Source organism: Hordeum vulgare, chromosome 2H, assembly GCF_904849725.1.
Source record: "Hordeum vulgare subsp. vulgare chromosome 2H, MorexV3_pseudomolecules_assembly, whole genome shotgun sequence".
NCBI classification, from domain to species: domain Eukaryota; kingdom Viridiplantae; phylum Streptophyta; class Magnoliopsida; order Poales; family Poaceae; genus Hordeum; species Hordeum vulgare.
Genome location: NC_058519.1, coordinates 33947518 through 33962820, shown reverse-complemented (window position 1 = coordinate 33962820; position 15303 = coordinate 33947518). Strand labels below are relative to the sequence as shown.

Sequence of the window (15303 nt, the reverse complement as noted above, 5' to 3'; positions counted from 1 at the left end):
GTATGTGAAAATATATATGGAACACTTTTAGGACTAGAGGGCAAGTCAAAGGAGAATCTAAAGGCACGACTAGACCTGCAAGAGATGAAAACTAGGCCAGAGCTACATCCTAAAAAAACAATGACAAGTATTTTCTTCCTCCTGCTTCTTATACCTTGTCAAAGAAACAAAGGCAACAGTTTTGCAAAGTACTTCATGCAAGAGTACCAGATGGTTATTCGTCGAATATCTCAAGATGTGCAAACATTTATGAAGGGAAACTTTCAGGCCTTAAAAGCCATGATTGTCATGTTTTGATGCAACAACTATTGCCTGTTGCATTGAGAGGTTTACTTCCAGATAATGTCACATCTGTCTTGTTTGATCTATGTGCATATTTTAGACAAGTTAGTGCAAAGGTTCTTCATGTGAGAGATCTTGAGAAGTTAGAGGAAAGAATAAAGATAACATTATGCCGTATGGAGATGATATTTCCACCCGGATTTTTTACTGTTATGGTGCATTTGGTTCTTCATCTAGCAACAGAGGCAAAAATAGCTGGTCCTGTGGCCTACCGTTCAATGTGGTTTGTGGAAAGGTAATCTTTCAAAAAGGAGACATTATATTTTCTAATTATTGCAGTACTACATCCATTAACAATTTTTTTCTTATTTTTTCATCTTTTATTTATGTAGGTATCTCTGTGTCTTAAAGTCATATGTGCATAACAGAGCACATCCAGAAGGATCTATCGCGGAAGCATATCTTGCAGACGAGTGCATGACGTTTTGTTCAAGATATATTGATGGTTTCGCCACCAAGCATAACCGGCCTTCAAGAAACGACGATGATGATGGCGATGAGGCACATGATGTTGAACAAGGATCAACTCTCTTTCTTTTTGTAGGAAAACCACTTGGAAAGGCTGGCAATTATGTTTTTAGAGATTTGGCTAAATTCCAAGCACATAGATATGTGTTGTTCATTTGCTTAAATGTCAACCCATTCCTTCGGTAATACTTCAATCCTCTAAACAGTTTCGGTTTTTTGTGACATGTTTGCACAACTCTTTCTCTGACTTCAAAATTAACTATAAAATTACTTTGCAGAGCTCACGCTGATGAGCTCACTAGCGAGCATGATGTCTCCTCAAAGACAGTCGAGTCCATCCAGCATGTTAAGTTCAACGCCTGGTTCCAAGCTCATGTAAGTCCATATTTCATATCCATTATACGTGAAACTGAAGCCATTTACTAAACAACTACTTAATCTGCAGATGATTAAATTGGCGAAAGAAAATGGTATTGGTAGTATTAACAATGATGTTAGATGGCTAGCACGTGGCCCGGTTGATGCAACAAAAAGGTATCGTGCTTACAACTCCAAAGGATATAGGTTTCAGGCTAAACGCTTAGACAGGGTGAGTCAAAATAGTGGAGTAATGGTTAGTGCCAAAACATCTACATATGCTGCACCAGGTGATGTGACCCCTGTTTTAGGCGATGTGACTTACTATGGCAGGATAATTGATATTATTAGGTTGAACTACTCTGGGCAATTTTTGGTGGATATATTTAAGTGTGAATGGGTTGATGTTTCTGTGAAAGGAATTAAAAAGGACAAGTATGGCCACACACTTGTTAACTTCTCACATTTGATGCACACAGGAGACAAGATTGAACATGAGCCTTTTATTTTGCCTAACCAAGCCGAACAAGTCTTTTACATAGAAGACGAACTGAACCCAGGTTGGTCAGTGGTGATGCAGAATAACCTACCTAGATATAGATGTGACACTGGAAATAATGAATGCACACGAGACGTAGACGCTGAGCCATTCCATGTTTCTCACCTTACGGATATGTTTAAAAAGAAAAGTAAAGATCAACATTGGGTAAGATCCGATATTGAGGGAACAATTGTGGATGCTACTGATAATGCTTTGATCAATGAAGAATAGTGGACGGAAACCATATAAAGGTATTTCTTTGTTCGAGCAGCATTTTCATGATTATATATACACTATAGTTTTACCTGAACTCAATTTTTGTATGTTTGATGTTGGTGTCCATCAGACTTTGATTCAGATCCAACTTTCTGCATGTTGCTGTTTTATTTGCCTGCTCATTGCACCAACGTTATGAGAGACATCTTAATTAAGCCTTTTACCGTCAGGTAGGCTGATCTCGTGCCCACCAGTTTCGACCAGCGGCGAGCTTGCGGGTAATTTGGAGGCCTGAAGGGATCTTAGCTCACAAGCTTGCCAATTCATCTATAAGTGGGTTCATCTTGCTTTTTCTAGTTTTTCTATCTCAATTCATTCCAAGTAAAAAAGTTAGTGCCGCTCCCTTGATGTGTACTTAATTGTGTTGGAGAATCTTTACGTTTCATCTACTTTGTTTATCTCTGTTAAGATAGGAGTATAGGACAACACTAATTTGTCGCTATTTTCCGAACTCTAGTCTTTTGTACTCACTAAACTACTAGTTTAATTTAAAGTCGATGCAAATTGTTGGCACCCACGTATATATGCAGGTTCTTGATAAAAAGCATCTTAGAATATCCTGATAGAATAAGATAGTCAGTGTTCTTAACGAATATTTATTTTTCATGCAGTTAATAATATTCGTGTATCAACTATCTAAGCGCATGCATTCTCCCCCATAACTGATAATAGGAACTTTGTGCCCATGTTCTCATATTTTTTGGAATAGACATGCCTTGTACTAGAAGAACGAGAGATCAATTCATACAGGTGGTTTCTAATCTGCAGAAATTTTTCTTATGTTGTCTTATAAAGAGCACCGTGGATGGATATATTATCATTTTTAAGGCGTCATATCCTGGACGGCAAACAAATTACAGCAACGGACAACCCACTGGGACGGAATGAATCTTCCTAACTGATCACCATGGCGGCTAATGCTGGTAGAGATGGTGAATATGCAACCATGGATGGAATTTGCTTCCTCCCTTCCTCCATAAATCACGTGGCCGCCCTGAGTCTATGCCCCATCTAGCTCCGTGGAAACCCATCTAACTTGCCCTTCTATTTCTTTCTATTTGATATGACCTGTTGTGTGTTGAATGGAGTGCACCATGTAGCAGGAGCATGTTCTCATAAACCGGAACATGCTCGACTTTTTATATGAAGGAGCAAGTGCTATCACCTAGCAAATTTCATGTACACGGAATTTGTTCAGTCTGTTAACTCATCCATTTTTGTGTTGTATGCAGATTGATCAATTCACCAATTCTGCAGCTATTTGTGATGTTAGTTACTTCCGGATCAGTTGTGGAAGTGGCATGGTGTAAAAGTTTACTGGCAGCGTACGGGACTTGTGAACCAATTTTTTTATAGATGATGTGTACAATTGAGTATGTAAAATACTACTGCTCTTAGTAATACATTGTTATTGTTCTGTGTGATGCCATAATTTTTCTGAATATTTTCTGATATGGAAATGAGAGTCAAATTGTTTTATATAAGAAAGTAATTTTATTAAGTGAAATTGAGATACTCCCTTTGATCCATATTATTTATTTCTCAATTAAATGTATCTAGCACTAAATACGTCTAGATACATTCATTTCTACGACAAGTAATATAGACCGGAGGACGTAAAAAAATATACAACAAAAGAGAATATATGCAATTGCATTTAGCATTAATTTATGGATGCGTCTCTAGGAGAATAAGGACGCTCTTAGACGTCTCATATCCGAGAATAAGGACGCTCTTAGACGTCTCATATCCGTGTAGACATGCTTTGTAATGACGCTTTTAAAACGTCTCATTTTCGAGGCAACCTTTTCTCGATCTCTTGTTCCATCCGCCTCACGCCTAATGCCAAGAGAAGGAGAGCGAGGCCTCGCGCGGCCTGCCAAATGTCGCCGCTGAGGTGTGTGGTGTGTCGCGTGCCAATTGTTTCTTTTGAATATTTTTAGAGGCAATTTTCTTTTGAAAAAATGCATGACTTTCTAGTTCACCCTCGACCGATCACAAAAATCGAACCCAGTTGGTATTGGGTCGTTGGCCATGCGGGGGCTCAAGGTCAATGGTGTGATTCCTAGTTTCACATGATTTTTTTAATTCATTGAAGAAACAAAATTTTCGATAACTTACCATTTTTTCATTGAAAGACCGACACACCTTAAAAACCCGGACGAGGCCTTGGTTCCTTCTTTTTCCAGTGAAACCGTCGGTCCGGTTCTTAAAACGATGCCCAAATTTAAGCTCTCGTGTGTTGTTGGTCTTCCACACCTTTGTGAGTATTGACATCAAATACTGAATTTCATATGATCATTTTAAAGTATGCATTTCACATTTATGGTCACCGAGTCATCCTAAAATTCACATAAAAATATGGTCAATACACTGCAACCTTACCAAAAATAGTTTGGTATTTACCAACCAAACTATATTGTTTTTTCATACCATATTACCAAAGAATGCGAACACTATTACCAAGATAATAACATATTTATAAAAAATCATATTGACACATGCGCCCTATATGTCAAAGTTATTTGTGATCTATGTATGCAGTTGATTTTTGTTTTTTCTAGTCCCCATATAAATAATAGAACATGTAACAATATGTATCAGCCATGCTTATGTGATACTAACACGTAACACATTTGAGTAACACATATTTATATGTTACCATATCAAAATCTATGTAACACATTCGACCAACATATATTTATATGTTACAGTTGTAATATTGATGTAACACATTTTGAGGTCTTATATAGTCTGTGTTACTGCCTGTCGTTGGACACAAAATGATGTGTTACAACAATTTCACTTGTAACACATTTTTTAATCTGTTACATGATTGTGTTACTTAAAGTTTGTTTTCTTGTAGTGCTATCTCTCTTTGTCTCTTGTTTCCCAAGTCTTGATTCAAACGATGCACCGTTATCAGGGAGTTGCGACCCCTCTATATTAACACGAAGCCGTCGCCCTTAAGGGGCACGACGTTCTCACATGGTAATCAGAGCCTAGATCTTCCCATCTAGCGTTATACCCTCCCTCGTTGCATCCTGCTCCATGGCCTCCTCCAGCAACTCCAACCCCACCCTCACCGGACAGATCACCGAACGCCTTACCCGCAGCAACTACATCTTATGGCGCACCCAGATTGCGCCACAACTTCGATGCGCCGGTGTGTTCGGGTATGTGGACGGTACCACACCGGAGCCGGCCAAGGTCGTCGTCAGCAAGGACAAAGATGTCAAGGAGGAAACCATCCCCAACCCGCTTCATGCGATTTGGATGGGAGAAGATCAGCAGGTACTTGGCTATATCCTCAACAATCTCTCCAAAGAGACGCTTGTGCAGATCACCTCCATCAGCCATGCACATGAGCTTTGGGCAGCATTGGCGAGCATGTTCTCGTCAACATCGCTGTCTCGCGTCAACAACATCCATGCGACCCTCACCAACGCCCAGAAGGGGACACAATCTGTGTCCTCTTTCTTCGCCCACATGAGAGGTCTTGCCGATGAGCTCGCTGCGGCAGGAAAGTGTTAGGGAACGTCGCATGGGAAACAAAAATTTTCCTACGCGCACGAAGACCTATCATGGTGATGTCCATCTACGAGAGGGGATTTCCGATCTACGTACCCTTGTAGATCGCACAGCAGAAGCGTTAGTGAACACGGTTGATGTAGTGGAACGTCCTCACGTCCCTCGATCCGCCCCGCGAACCGTCCCACGAACCGTCCCGCGATCCATCCCACGATCTAGTGCCGAACGGACGGCACCTCCGCGTTCAGCACACGTACAACTCGACGATGATCTCGGCCTTCTTGATCCAGCAAGAGAGACCGAGAGGTAGATGAGTTCTCCGACAGCGTGACGGCGCTCCGGAGGTTCGTGGTGATCTAATCTCAGCAGGGCTCCGCCCGAACTCCGCAGAAACCCGATCTAGAGGTAAAACCGTGGAGGTATGTGGTCGGGCTGCCTTGAAAATTTGTGTCAAATCAGCCCTAATAGCTCCATATATATAGGAGGAGGGGAGGGGAGGCTTTCCTTGAGGCTCAAGGAGCCGCAAGGGCTGCGCCACCAAGGGAGGAGGAGTCCTCCTCCAATCCTAGTCCAACTAGGATTGGAAGGTGGAGTCCTTCTCTCTTTTCCCACCTTTCCTTTTTTTTTCTCTTCTTTTGGGTTTTCTTTCTCTTGCGCAAGACAACCTTGGGCTGACCCCACCTACTTGGTGCGCCACCCCCAAGGTCCTTGGGCCCTCCCGGGTGGGTGGTCCCCCCCTCCCGGTGAAGATCCGGAACCCATTTGTCATTCCCGGTACATTACCGGTAATGCCCGAAAACCTTCCGGTAACCAAATGAAGTCATCCTATATATCAATCTTTGTTTCCGGACCATTCCGGAAACCCTCATGACGTCCGTGATCTCATCCGGGACTCCGAACAACATTTGGTAACCAACCATATAACTCAAATACGCATAAAACAACGTCGAACCTTAAGTGTGCAGACCCTGCGGGTTCGAGAACTATGTAGACATGACCCGAGTGACTCCTCGGTCAATATCCAATAGCGGGACCTGGATGCCCATATTGGATCCCACATATTCTACGAAGATCTTATCGTTTGAACCTCAATGTCAAGGATTCATATAATCCCGTATGTCATTTCCTTTGTCCTTCGGTATGTTACTTGCCCGAGATTCGATAGTCGGTATCCGCATACCTATTTCAATCTCGTTTACCGGCAAGTCTCTTTACTCGTTCCGTAATACAAGATCCCGTGACTTACACTAAGTCACATTGCTTGCAAGGCTTGTGTGTGATGTTGTATTACCGAGTGGGCCCCGAGATACCTCTCCGTCACACGGAGTGACAAATCCCAGTCTCGATCCATACTAACTCAACGAACACCTTCGGAGATACCTGTAGAGCATCTTTATAGTCACCCAGTTACGTTGCGACGTTTGATACACACAAAGCATTCCTCCGGTGTCAGTGAGTTTTATGATCTCATGGTCATAGGAACAAATACTTGACACACAGAAAACAGTAGCAACAAAATGACACGATCAACATGCTATGTGTATTAGTTTGGGTCTAGTCCATCACATGATTCTCCTAATGATGTGATCCCATTATCAAGTGACAACACTTGCCTATGGTCAGGAAACCTTGACCATCTTTGATCAACGAGTTAGTCAACTAGAGGCTTACTAGGGACAGTGTTTTGTCTATGTATCCACACATGCACTGTGTTTCCAATCAATAGAATTATAGCATGGATAATAAACGATTATCATGAACAAAGAAATATAATAACAACTAATTATTACTGCCTCTAGGGCATATTTCCAACAGTCTCCCACTTGCACTAGAGTCAATAATCTAGTTCACATCACCATGTGATTCCAACGAATCCAACACCCATATAGTTATTGGGTCTGATCACGTCTTGCTCATGAGAGAGGTTTTAGTCAACGGTTCTGGAAATTTCAGATCCGTGCGTTCTTTACAAATCTTTATGTCATCTTATAGATGCTGCTACTACGTGCTATTCGGAAATGCTCCAAATATCTACTCTATTATGCGAATCCGTTTCACTACTCATAGTTATTCGGATTAGTGTCAAAGCTTGCATCGACGTAACCCTTTACGACGAACTCTTTAACCACCTCCATAATCCAGAAAAATTCCTTAGTCTATTTAGTTACTAAGGATAACTTTGACCGCTGATCAGTCATTCAATCCTGGATCACTCTGTGTACCTCTTAACAGACTTGCTGCAAGGCACACATCAGGTGCGGTACTCAACATGGCATACTTTAGAGTCTACGGCTAAGGCATAGAAGGTGACCTTCGTCTATTCTCTTTATTCTGCCGTGGTAGGGTTTGGAGTCTTACTCAAATTCACACCTTACAACACAACCAAGAACTCCTTCTTTGCTGATCTATTTTGAACTCCTTCAAAAACTTGTCAAGGCATGCATCTTGTTGAAACTTCCATTAAGCGCTTTTGAACTATCTCCATAGATCTTTGATGCTCAACGTTCAAGTAGCGCAATCCAGGTATTCCTTTGAAAACTCCTTTCAAACAACCTTGTATGCTTTACAGAAATTCTACATTACTTCTGATCCACAATATGTCAACCACATATACTTATCAGAAATTCTATAGTGCTCCCACTCACTTCTTTGGAAATACAAGTTTCTCATAAACCTTGTACAAACCCAAAATCTTTGATCATCTCATCAAAGTGTATATTCCAACTCCGAGATGCTTGCACCAGTCCATTGAAGGATCACTGGAGCTTGCATACTTGCTAGTATCTTTAGGATCTACAAAACCTCCTGGTTGTATCACATACAATGTTTGCTCAAGGAAACCGTCGAGGAAACAATGTTTTGACATCCTACGTGCAATATTTCATAAATAATGCAGCAACTACTAACATAATTCTAACAGACTTTTAGCATCACTACGAGTGAGAAAGTCTCATCATAGTCAACTGTTTTATCTTGTCGGAAACATCTTTGCGACAAGTCGAGCTTTTCTTAATAGTGACTTATCACCATCATCGTCTGTCTTCCTTTTAAAGATCCATCTTTACTCAATAGTCTTACTATGATCAAGTAGTTCTTCCAAAGTCTACACTTTGTTTTCATACATGGATCCTATCTCGGATTTCATGGCCTCCATCCATTTGTCGGAATCCGGGCCCACCATTGCTTTCTCCATAACTCGTAGGTTCACTGTTGCTCAACAACATGACCTCCAAGACAGGGTTACCGTACCACTCTGCAGCAGTACGCGACCTTGTCAACCTACGAGGTTTGTAGTAACTTGATCCGATGCTCGATGATCACCATTATCAGCTTTCACTTCAATTGGTGTAGGCGCCACAGGAACAACTTCCTGCGCCCTGCTACACACTGGTTGAAGTGATGGTTCAATAACCTCATCAAGTTCTACCACCCTCCCACTCAATTCTTTCGAGAGAAACCTTTCCTCGAGAAAGAACCCATTTCTAAAAACACTTTGCTTCCGGATCTAAGGTAGGAGATGTATCCAACTGTTTTGGATATCTTATGAAGATGCATTTATCTGCTTTGGGTTCGAGCTTATCAGACTGAAACTTTTTCACATAAGCATCGCAGCTCCAAACTTTCAAGAAACGACAGCTTAGATTTCTCTAAACCTTAGTCTATACTGTGTCATCTCAACGGAAATACGCGGTGCCCCTTTTAAAGTGAATGCGGTTGTCTCTAATGCATAACCCATAAACGATAGTGGTAATTTGATAAGAGACATCATAGCATGCACCATACCAAATAGTGCGTGGCTATGACGTTCAGACACATCATCACACGATGATGTTCCAGGTGGCATGAACTGCGAAACAATTTCCACATTGTCTTAACTGCATACCAAAACTCGTAACTCAGATATTCATTTCTATGATCATATCATAGACAGTTTATCCTCTTGTTACGACGAACTTCACTCCGAAACAGAATTGAACTTTTCAATATTTAAGACTTGTGATTCATTAAGTAAATACTCTAGTATCTACTCAAATCGTCATTGAAGTAAGAACATAATGATATCCACTGCGTGCCTCAGCACCCATTGGACTGCATACATCAAAATGTATCACTTCCAACAAGTTACTATCTTGTTTCATCTCAATGAAAACAAGGCCTTGCTCATGTGGTATGATTTGCATGTCACTAGTGATTCAAAATCAAGTGAGTATAAAGATCCATCAGCATGGAGCCTCTTCATGCAATTTATACCAACATGACTCAAGCGGCAGTGCCACAAGTAAGTGGTACTATCATCATCACCTCGTATCTTTTGGCACCAATATCATGAACATGTGTAACACTACGATCGAGATTCAATAAACCATTGAAGGTGATTATTCAAGCAAATAGAGTGACCATTATTCTCTTTAAATGAATAATCGTATTGGAGAAAACACGATCCAATCATGTTCATGCTTAACGCAAGCACCAAATAACAATTATTTCGGTTTAACACCAATTCCGATGGTAGAGGGAGCGTGCGACGTTTTGATCATATCAATCTTGGAAACACTTCCAACACGTATCGTCACCTCGCCTTTAGCTAGTCTCCGTTTATGCCGTAGCTATCATTTCGTGTTACTAATCACTTAGCAACCGAACCGGTATCCAATACCCTCATGCTACTAGGAGTACTAGTAAAGTACACATCAACATCATGTATATCAAATATACTTCGTTCGACTTTTGCCAGCCTTCTTATCTACCAAGTATCTAGAGTTGCTCCACCTCAGTGACTGTTCCCCTCATTACAGAAGCACTTAGTCTCGGGTTTGGGTTTAATCTTGGGTCTCTTCATTAGTGGAGCAACTGTTTTGCCGTTTCACGAAGTATCCCTTCTAGCCCTTGCCTTTCTTGAAACTTAGTGGTTTTACAAACCATCAACTATTGATGATCCTTCTTGATTTCTACTTTCGGAGTGTCAAACATCGCGAATCACTCAAGGATCATTGTATCTATCCTTGATATGTTATAGTTCATCACGAAGCTCTCACAGCTTGGTGGCAGTGACTTTGGAGAACTATCACTATCTCATCTGGAAGATTAACTCCCACTTGATTCAAGCGATTGTCGTACTCAGACAATCTGAGCACACGCTCAATGATTGAGCTTTTCTCCTTTACTTTGTGGACAAAGAATCTTGTTGGAGGTCTCGTACCTCTTAACAAGGGCACAAGCATGAAATCACAATTTCATCTCTTTAGAACATCTCTCATGTTCTGTGACGTTTCAAAACGTCTTCGATGCCTTGCTTCTAAGACATTAAGTATTTTGTACTAAACTATCGTGTCGTCATCAGAAACGTGTATGTCGGATGTTCACAACATCTACAGACGACGCTTGAGGTGCAGCACACCGAGTGGTGCATTAAGGACATAAGCCTTCTGCGCAGCAACGAGGACAATCCTCGGTTTTACAGACTCAGTCTGCAAAGTTTGCTACTATCAACTTTCAACTAAATTTTCTCTAGGAACATATAAAAACAGTAGAGCTATAGCGCAAGCTACATCGTAATTCGCAAAGACCATTAGACTATGTTCATGACAATTAGTTCAATTAATCATATTACTTAAGAACTCCCACTCAAAAAGTACATCCCTCTAGTCATTTGAGTGGTACATGATCCAAATCCACTATCTCAAGTCCGATCATCACGTGAGTCGAGAATAGTTTAAGTGGTAAGCATCTCTATGCTAATCATATCAACTATACGATTCATGCTCGACCTTTCGGTCTCATGTGTTCCGAGGCCATGTCTGCACATGCTAGGCTCGTCAAGCTTAACCCGAGTGTTCCGCGTGTGCAACTGTTTTGCACCCGTTGTATGTGAACGTTGAGTCTATCACACCCGATCATCACGTGGTGTCTCGAAACGAAGAACTGTCGCAACGGTGCACAGTTGGGGAGAACACAATTTCGTCTTGAAATTTTAGTGAGAGATCACCTCATAATGCTACCGTCGTTCTAAGCAAGATAAGGTGCATAAAGGATTAACATCACATGCAATTCATAAGTGACATGATATGGCCATGATCACGTGCTTCTTGATCTCCATCACCAAAGGACCGGCACGATCTTCTTGTCACAGGCATCACACCATGATCTCCATCATCATGATCTCCATCAACGTGTCGCCATCGGGGTTGTCGTGCTACTCATGCTATTACTACTAAAGCTACGTCCTAGCAATATAGTAAACGCATCTGCAAGCACAAACGTTAGTTTAAAGACAACCCTATGGCTCCTGCCGGTTGCCGTACCATCGACGTGCAAGTTGATATTAACTATTACAACATGATCATCTCATACATCCAATATATCACATCACATCGTTGGCCATATCACATCACAAGCATACCCTGCAAAAACAAGTTAGACGTCCTCTAATTGTTGTTGCATGTTTTACGTGGTGACCATGGGTATCTAGTAGGATCGCATCTTACTTACGCAAACACCACAACGGAGATATATGAATTGCTATTTAACCTCATCCAAGGACCTCCTCGGTCAAATCCGATTCAACTAAAGTTGGAGAAACCGACACTCGCCGGTCATCTTTGAGCAACGGAGTTACTCGTAGCGATGAAACCAGTCTCTCGTAAGCGTACGAGTAATGTCGGTCCGAGCCGCTTCGATCCAACAATACTGCGGAATCAAGAAAAGACTAAGGAGGGCAGCAAAACGCACATCACCGCCCACAAAAACTTTTGTGTTCTACTCGAGATTACATCTACGCATGAACCTAGCTCATGATGCCACTGTTGGGGAACGTCGCATGGGAAACAAAAAATTTCCTACGCGCACGAAGACCTATCATGGTGATGTCCATCTACGAGAGGGGATTTCCGATCTACGTACCCTTGTAGATCGCACAGCAGAAGCGTTAGTGAACGCGGTTGATGTAGTGGAACGTCCTCAAGTCCCTCGATCCGCCCCCCGAACTGTCCCACGAACCGTCCCGCGATCCATCCCACGATCTAGTGCCGAACGGACGGCACCTCCGTGTTCAGCACACGTACAGCTCGACGATGATCTCGGCCTTCTTGATCCAGGTAGAGAGACGAAGAGGTAGATGAGTTCTCTGGCAGCGTGAGGGCGCTCCAGAGGTTGGTGGTGATCTAATCTCAGCAGGGCTCCGCCCGAGCTCCGTAGAAATGCGATCTAGAGGTAAAACCTTGGAGGTATGTGGTCGGGCTGCCTTGAAAAGTTGTGTCAAATCAGCCCTAATAGCTCCATATATATAGGAGGAGGGGAGGGGAGGCTTGCCTTGAGGCTCAAGGAGCCCCAAGGGCTGCGCCACCAAGGGAGGAGGAGTCCTCCTCCAATCCTAGTCTAACTAGGATTGGAAGGTGGAGTCCTTCTCTCTTTTCCCACCTTTCCTTTTTTCTCTTCTTTTGGTTTTTCTTTCTCTTGCGCAAGACAGCCTTGGGCTGACCCCACCTACTTGGTGCGCCACCCCCAAGGTCCTTGGGCCCTCCCAGGTGGGTGGTCCCCCCCCCTCCCGGTGAAGATCCGGAACCCATTCGTCATTCCCGGTAATGCCCGAAAACCTTCCGGTAACCAAATGAAGTCATCCTATATATCAATCTTCGTTTCCGGACCATTCCAGAAATCCTCGTGACGTCCGTGATCTCATCCGGGACTCCGAACAACATTCGGTAACCAACCATATAACTCAAATACGCATAAAACAACGTCGAACCTTAAGTGTGCAGACCCTGCGGGTTTGAGAACTATGTAGACATGACCCGAGTGACTCCTCGGTCAATATCCAATAGCGGGACCTGGATGCCCATATTGGATCCCACATATTCTACGAAGATCTTATCGTTTGAACCTCAGTGCCAAGGATTCATATAATCCCGTATGTCATTCCCTTTGTCCTTCGGTATGTTACTTGCCCGAGATTCGATCGTCGGTATCCGCATACCTATTTCAATCTCATTTACCTGCAAGTCTCTTTACTCGTTCCGTAATACAAGATCCCGTGAGTTACACTAAGTCAAATTGCTTGCAAGGCTTGTGTGTGATGTTGTATTACCGAGTGGGCCCCGAGATACCTCTCCGTCACACGGAGTGACAAATCCCAGTCTCGATCCATACTAACTCAACGAACACCTTCGGAGATACCTGTAGAGCATATTTATAGTCACCCAGTTACGTTGCGACGTTTGATACACACAAAGCATTCCTCCGGTGTCAGTGAGTTATATGATCTCATGGTCATAGGAACAAATACTTGATACGCAGAAAACAGTAGCAACAAAATGACACGATCAACATGCTACGTCTATTAGTTTGGGTCTAGTCCATCACATGATTCTCCTAATGATGTGATCCCATTATCAAGTGACAACACTTGCCTATGGTTAGGAAACCTTGACCATCTTTGATCAACAAGCTAGTCAACTAGAGGCTTACTAGTGACAGTGTTTTGTATATGTATCCACACATGCACTGTGCTTCCAATCAATACAATTATAGCATGGAGAATAAACGATTATCATGAACAAAGAAATATAATAACAACTAATTATTACTGCCTCTAGGGCATATTTCCAACAGAAAGCCACTGCCCGACGACGAGCTGATCTCCTACATCGTCAACGCCCTCGACATGGAGTATCAACCACTTGTATCTGCCCTCGATGCACACACTGTCCCTGTCACCCTTGATGAACTGTTTGCGCAGATGAGCAACTTTGATCAAAGGGTGGCTCTTTTCCAAGGGGCTAGTGCGGGCGACGGATTCAAGTCTTCAGCAAACGCGGCTACTCGCGGCCGTGGAGGTCATGGTGGTCACGGCCCTCCTCGCAACAACAGGGGCACGGGCCCTGGCGGGGTCTCCAGCACGGGATCCAGCGGCAACGATCGCACCAACAACAGCCGACCCAACACAGGTCGACGCGACAACATCCACTCTCGCGTGGACATGATTCGGTGCCAGATCTGCGGTAAACCGGGGCATGCTACTGCAACAAAAGACCTTCCAACGGCGCCAGAAATAGGCACGTCGATGGGAGATTATTCTTGTCTTGATCTTCCTCGGCAAGCGACGCCAGAAATACTTCTGATGTCAGCTATGCTTCCCCGGCAACGGCGACAGGAAGAGTCGTGTTGACGGCACCAAGAATCCTTCTGCTACGGCTATGGAGCCTTGCGTTGGTGTTCCCTCGAAGCGGAAAGGGTGATGTAGCGTAGCGGTGGTAAGTATTTCCCTCAGTTTGAGAACCAAGGTATCAATCCAGTGGAGGAGTATCTCAAGATCCTGCACAAACACAAAAGCTTGCTCCCAACGCTATGAAGGGGTTGTCAATCCCTTATAGATTGTTCTCCAAGTGAGAACTGAAAGCAACAAAGTAACAAAGCAAAGTAAAAGCGGAGGTGTAAACGATGGATGTGAATAGACCCGGGGGCCGTAGTGTTTACTAGTGGCTTCTCTCATGAAAGCAAGTAGACGGTAGGTGAACAAATTACTGTCGAGCAATTGATAGAACCGCACAAAGTCGTGACGATATCTATGCAATGATTATTTCTATAGGCATCACGTCCAAAACAAGTAGACCGATACTGTGTGCATCTACTACTATTACTCCACACGTCGACCGCTATCCAACATGCATCTAGTGTATTAAGTTCATAAGAACAGAGTAACGCCTTAATCAAGATGACATTATGTAGAGGGATAATCTCAAACCAATGATAAAACCCCATCTTTTTACCCTTGATGGCAACTACTTGATTTG

General features: G+C 42.9%; 1 non-coding gene across 1 annotated transcript; it reads left to right on the top strand.

The window, feature by feature from the left end:
- The first annotated feature begins 14125 nt into the window (after positions 1–14125).
- On the top strand, positions 14126–14265 carry LOC123433769. The gene has a single exon (XR_006625087.1). It is a non-coding gene; the product is annotated as a small nucleolar RNA Z247 (small nucleolar RNA).
- The last annotated feature ends 1038 nt before the right edge of the window (positions 14266–15303 follow it).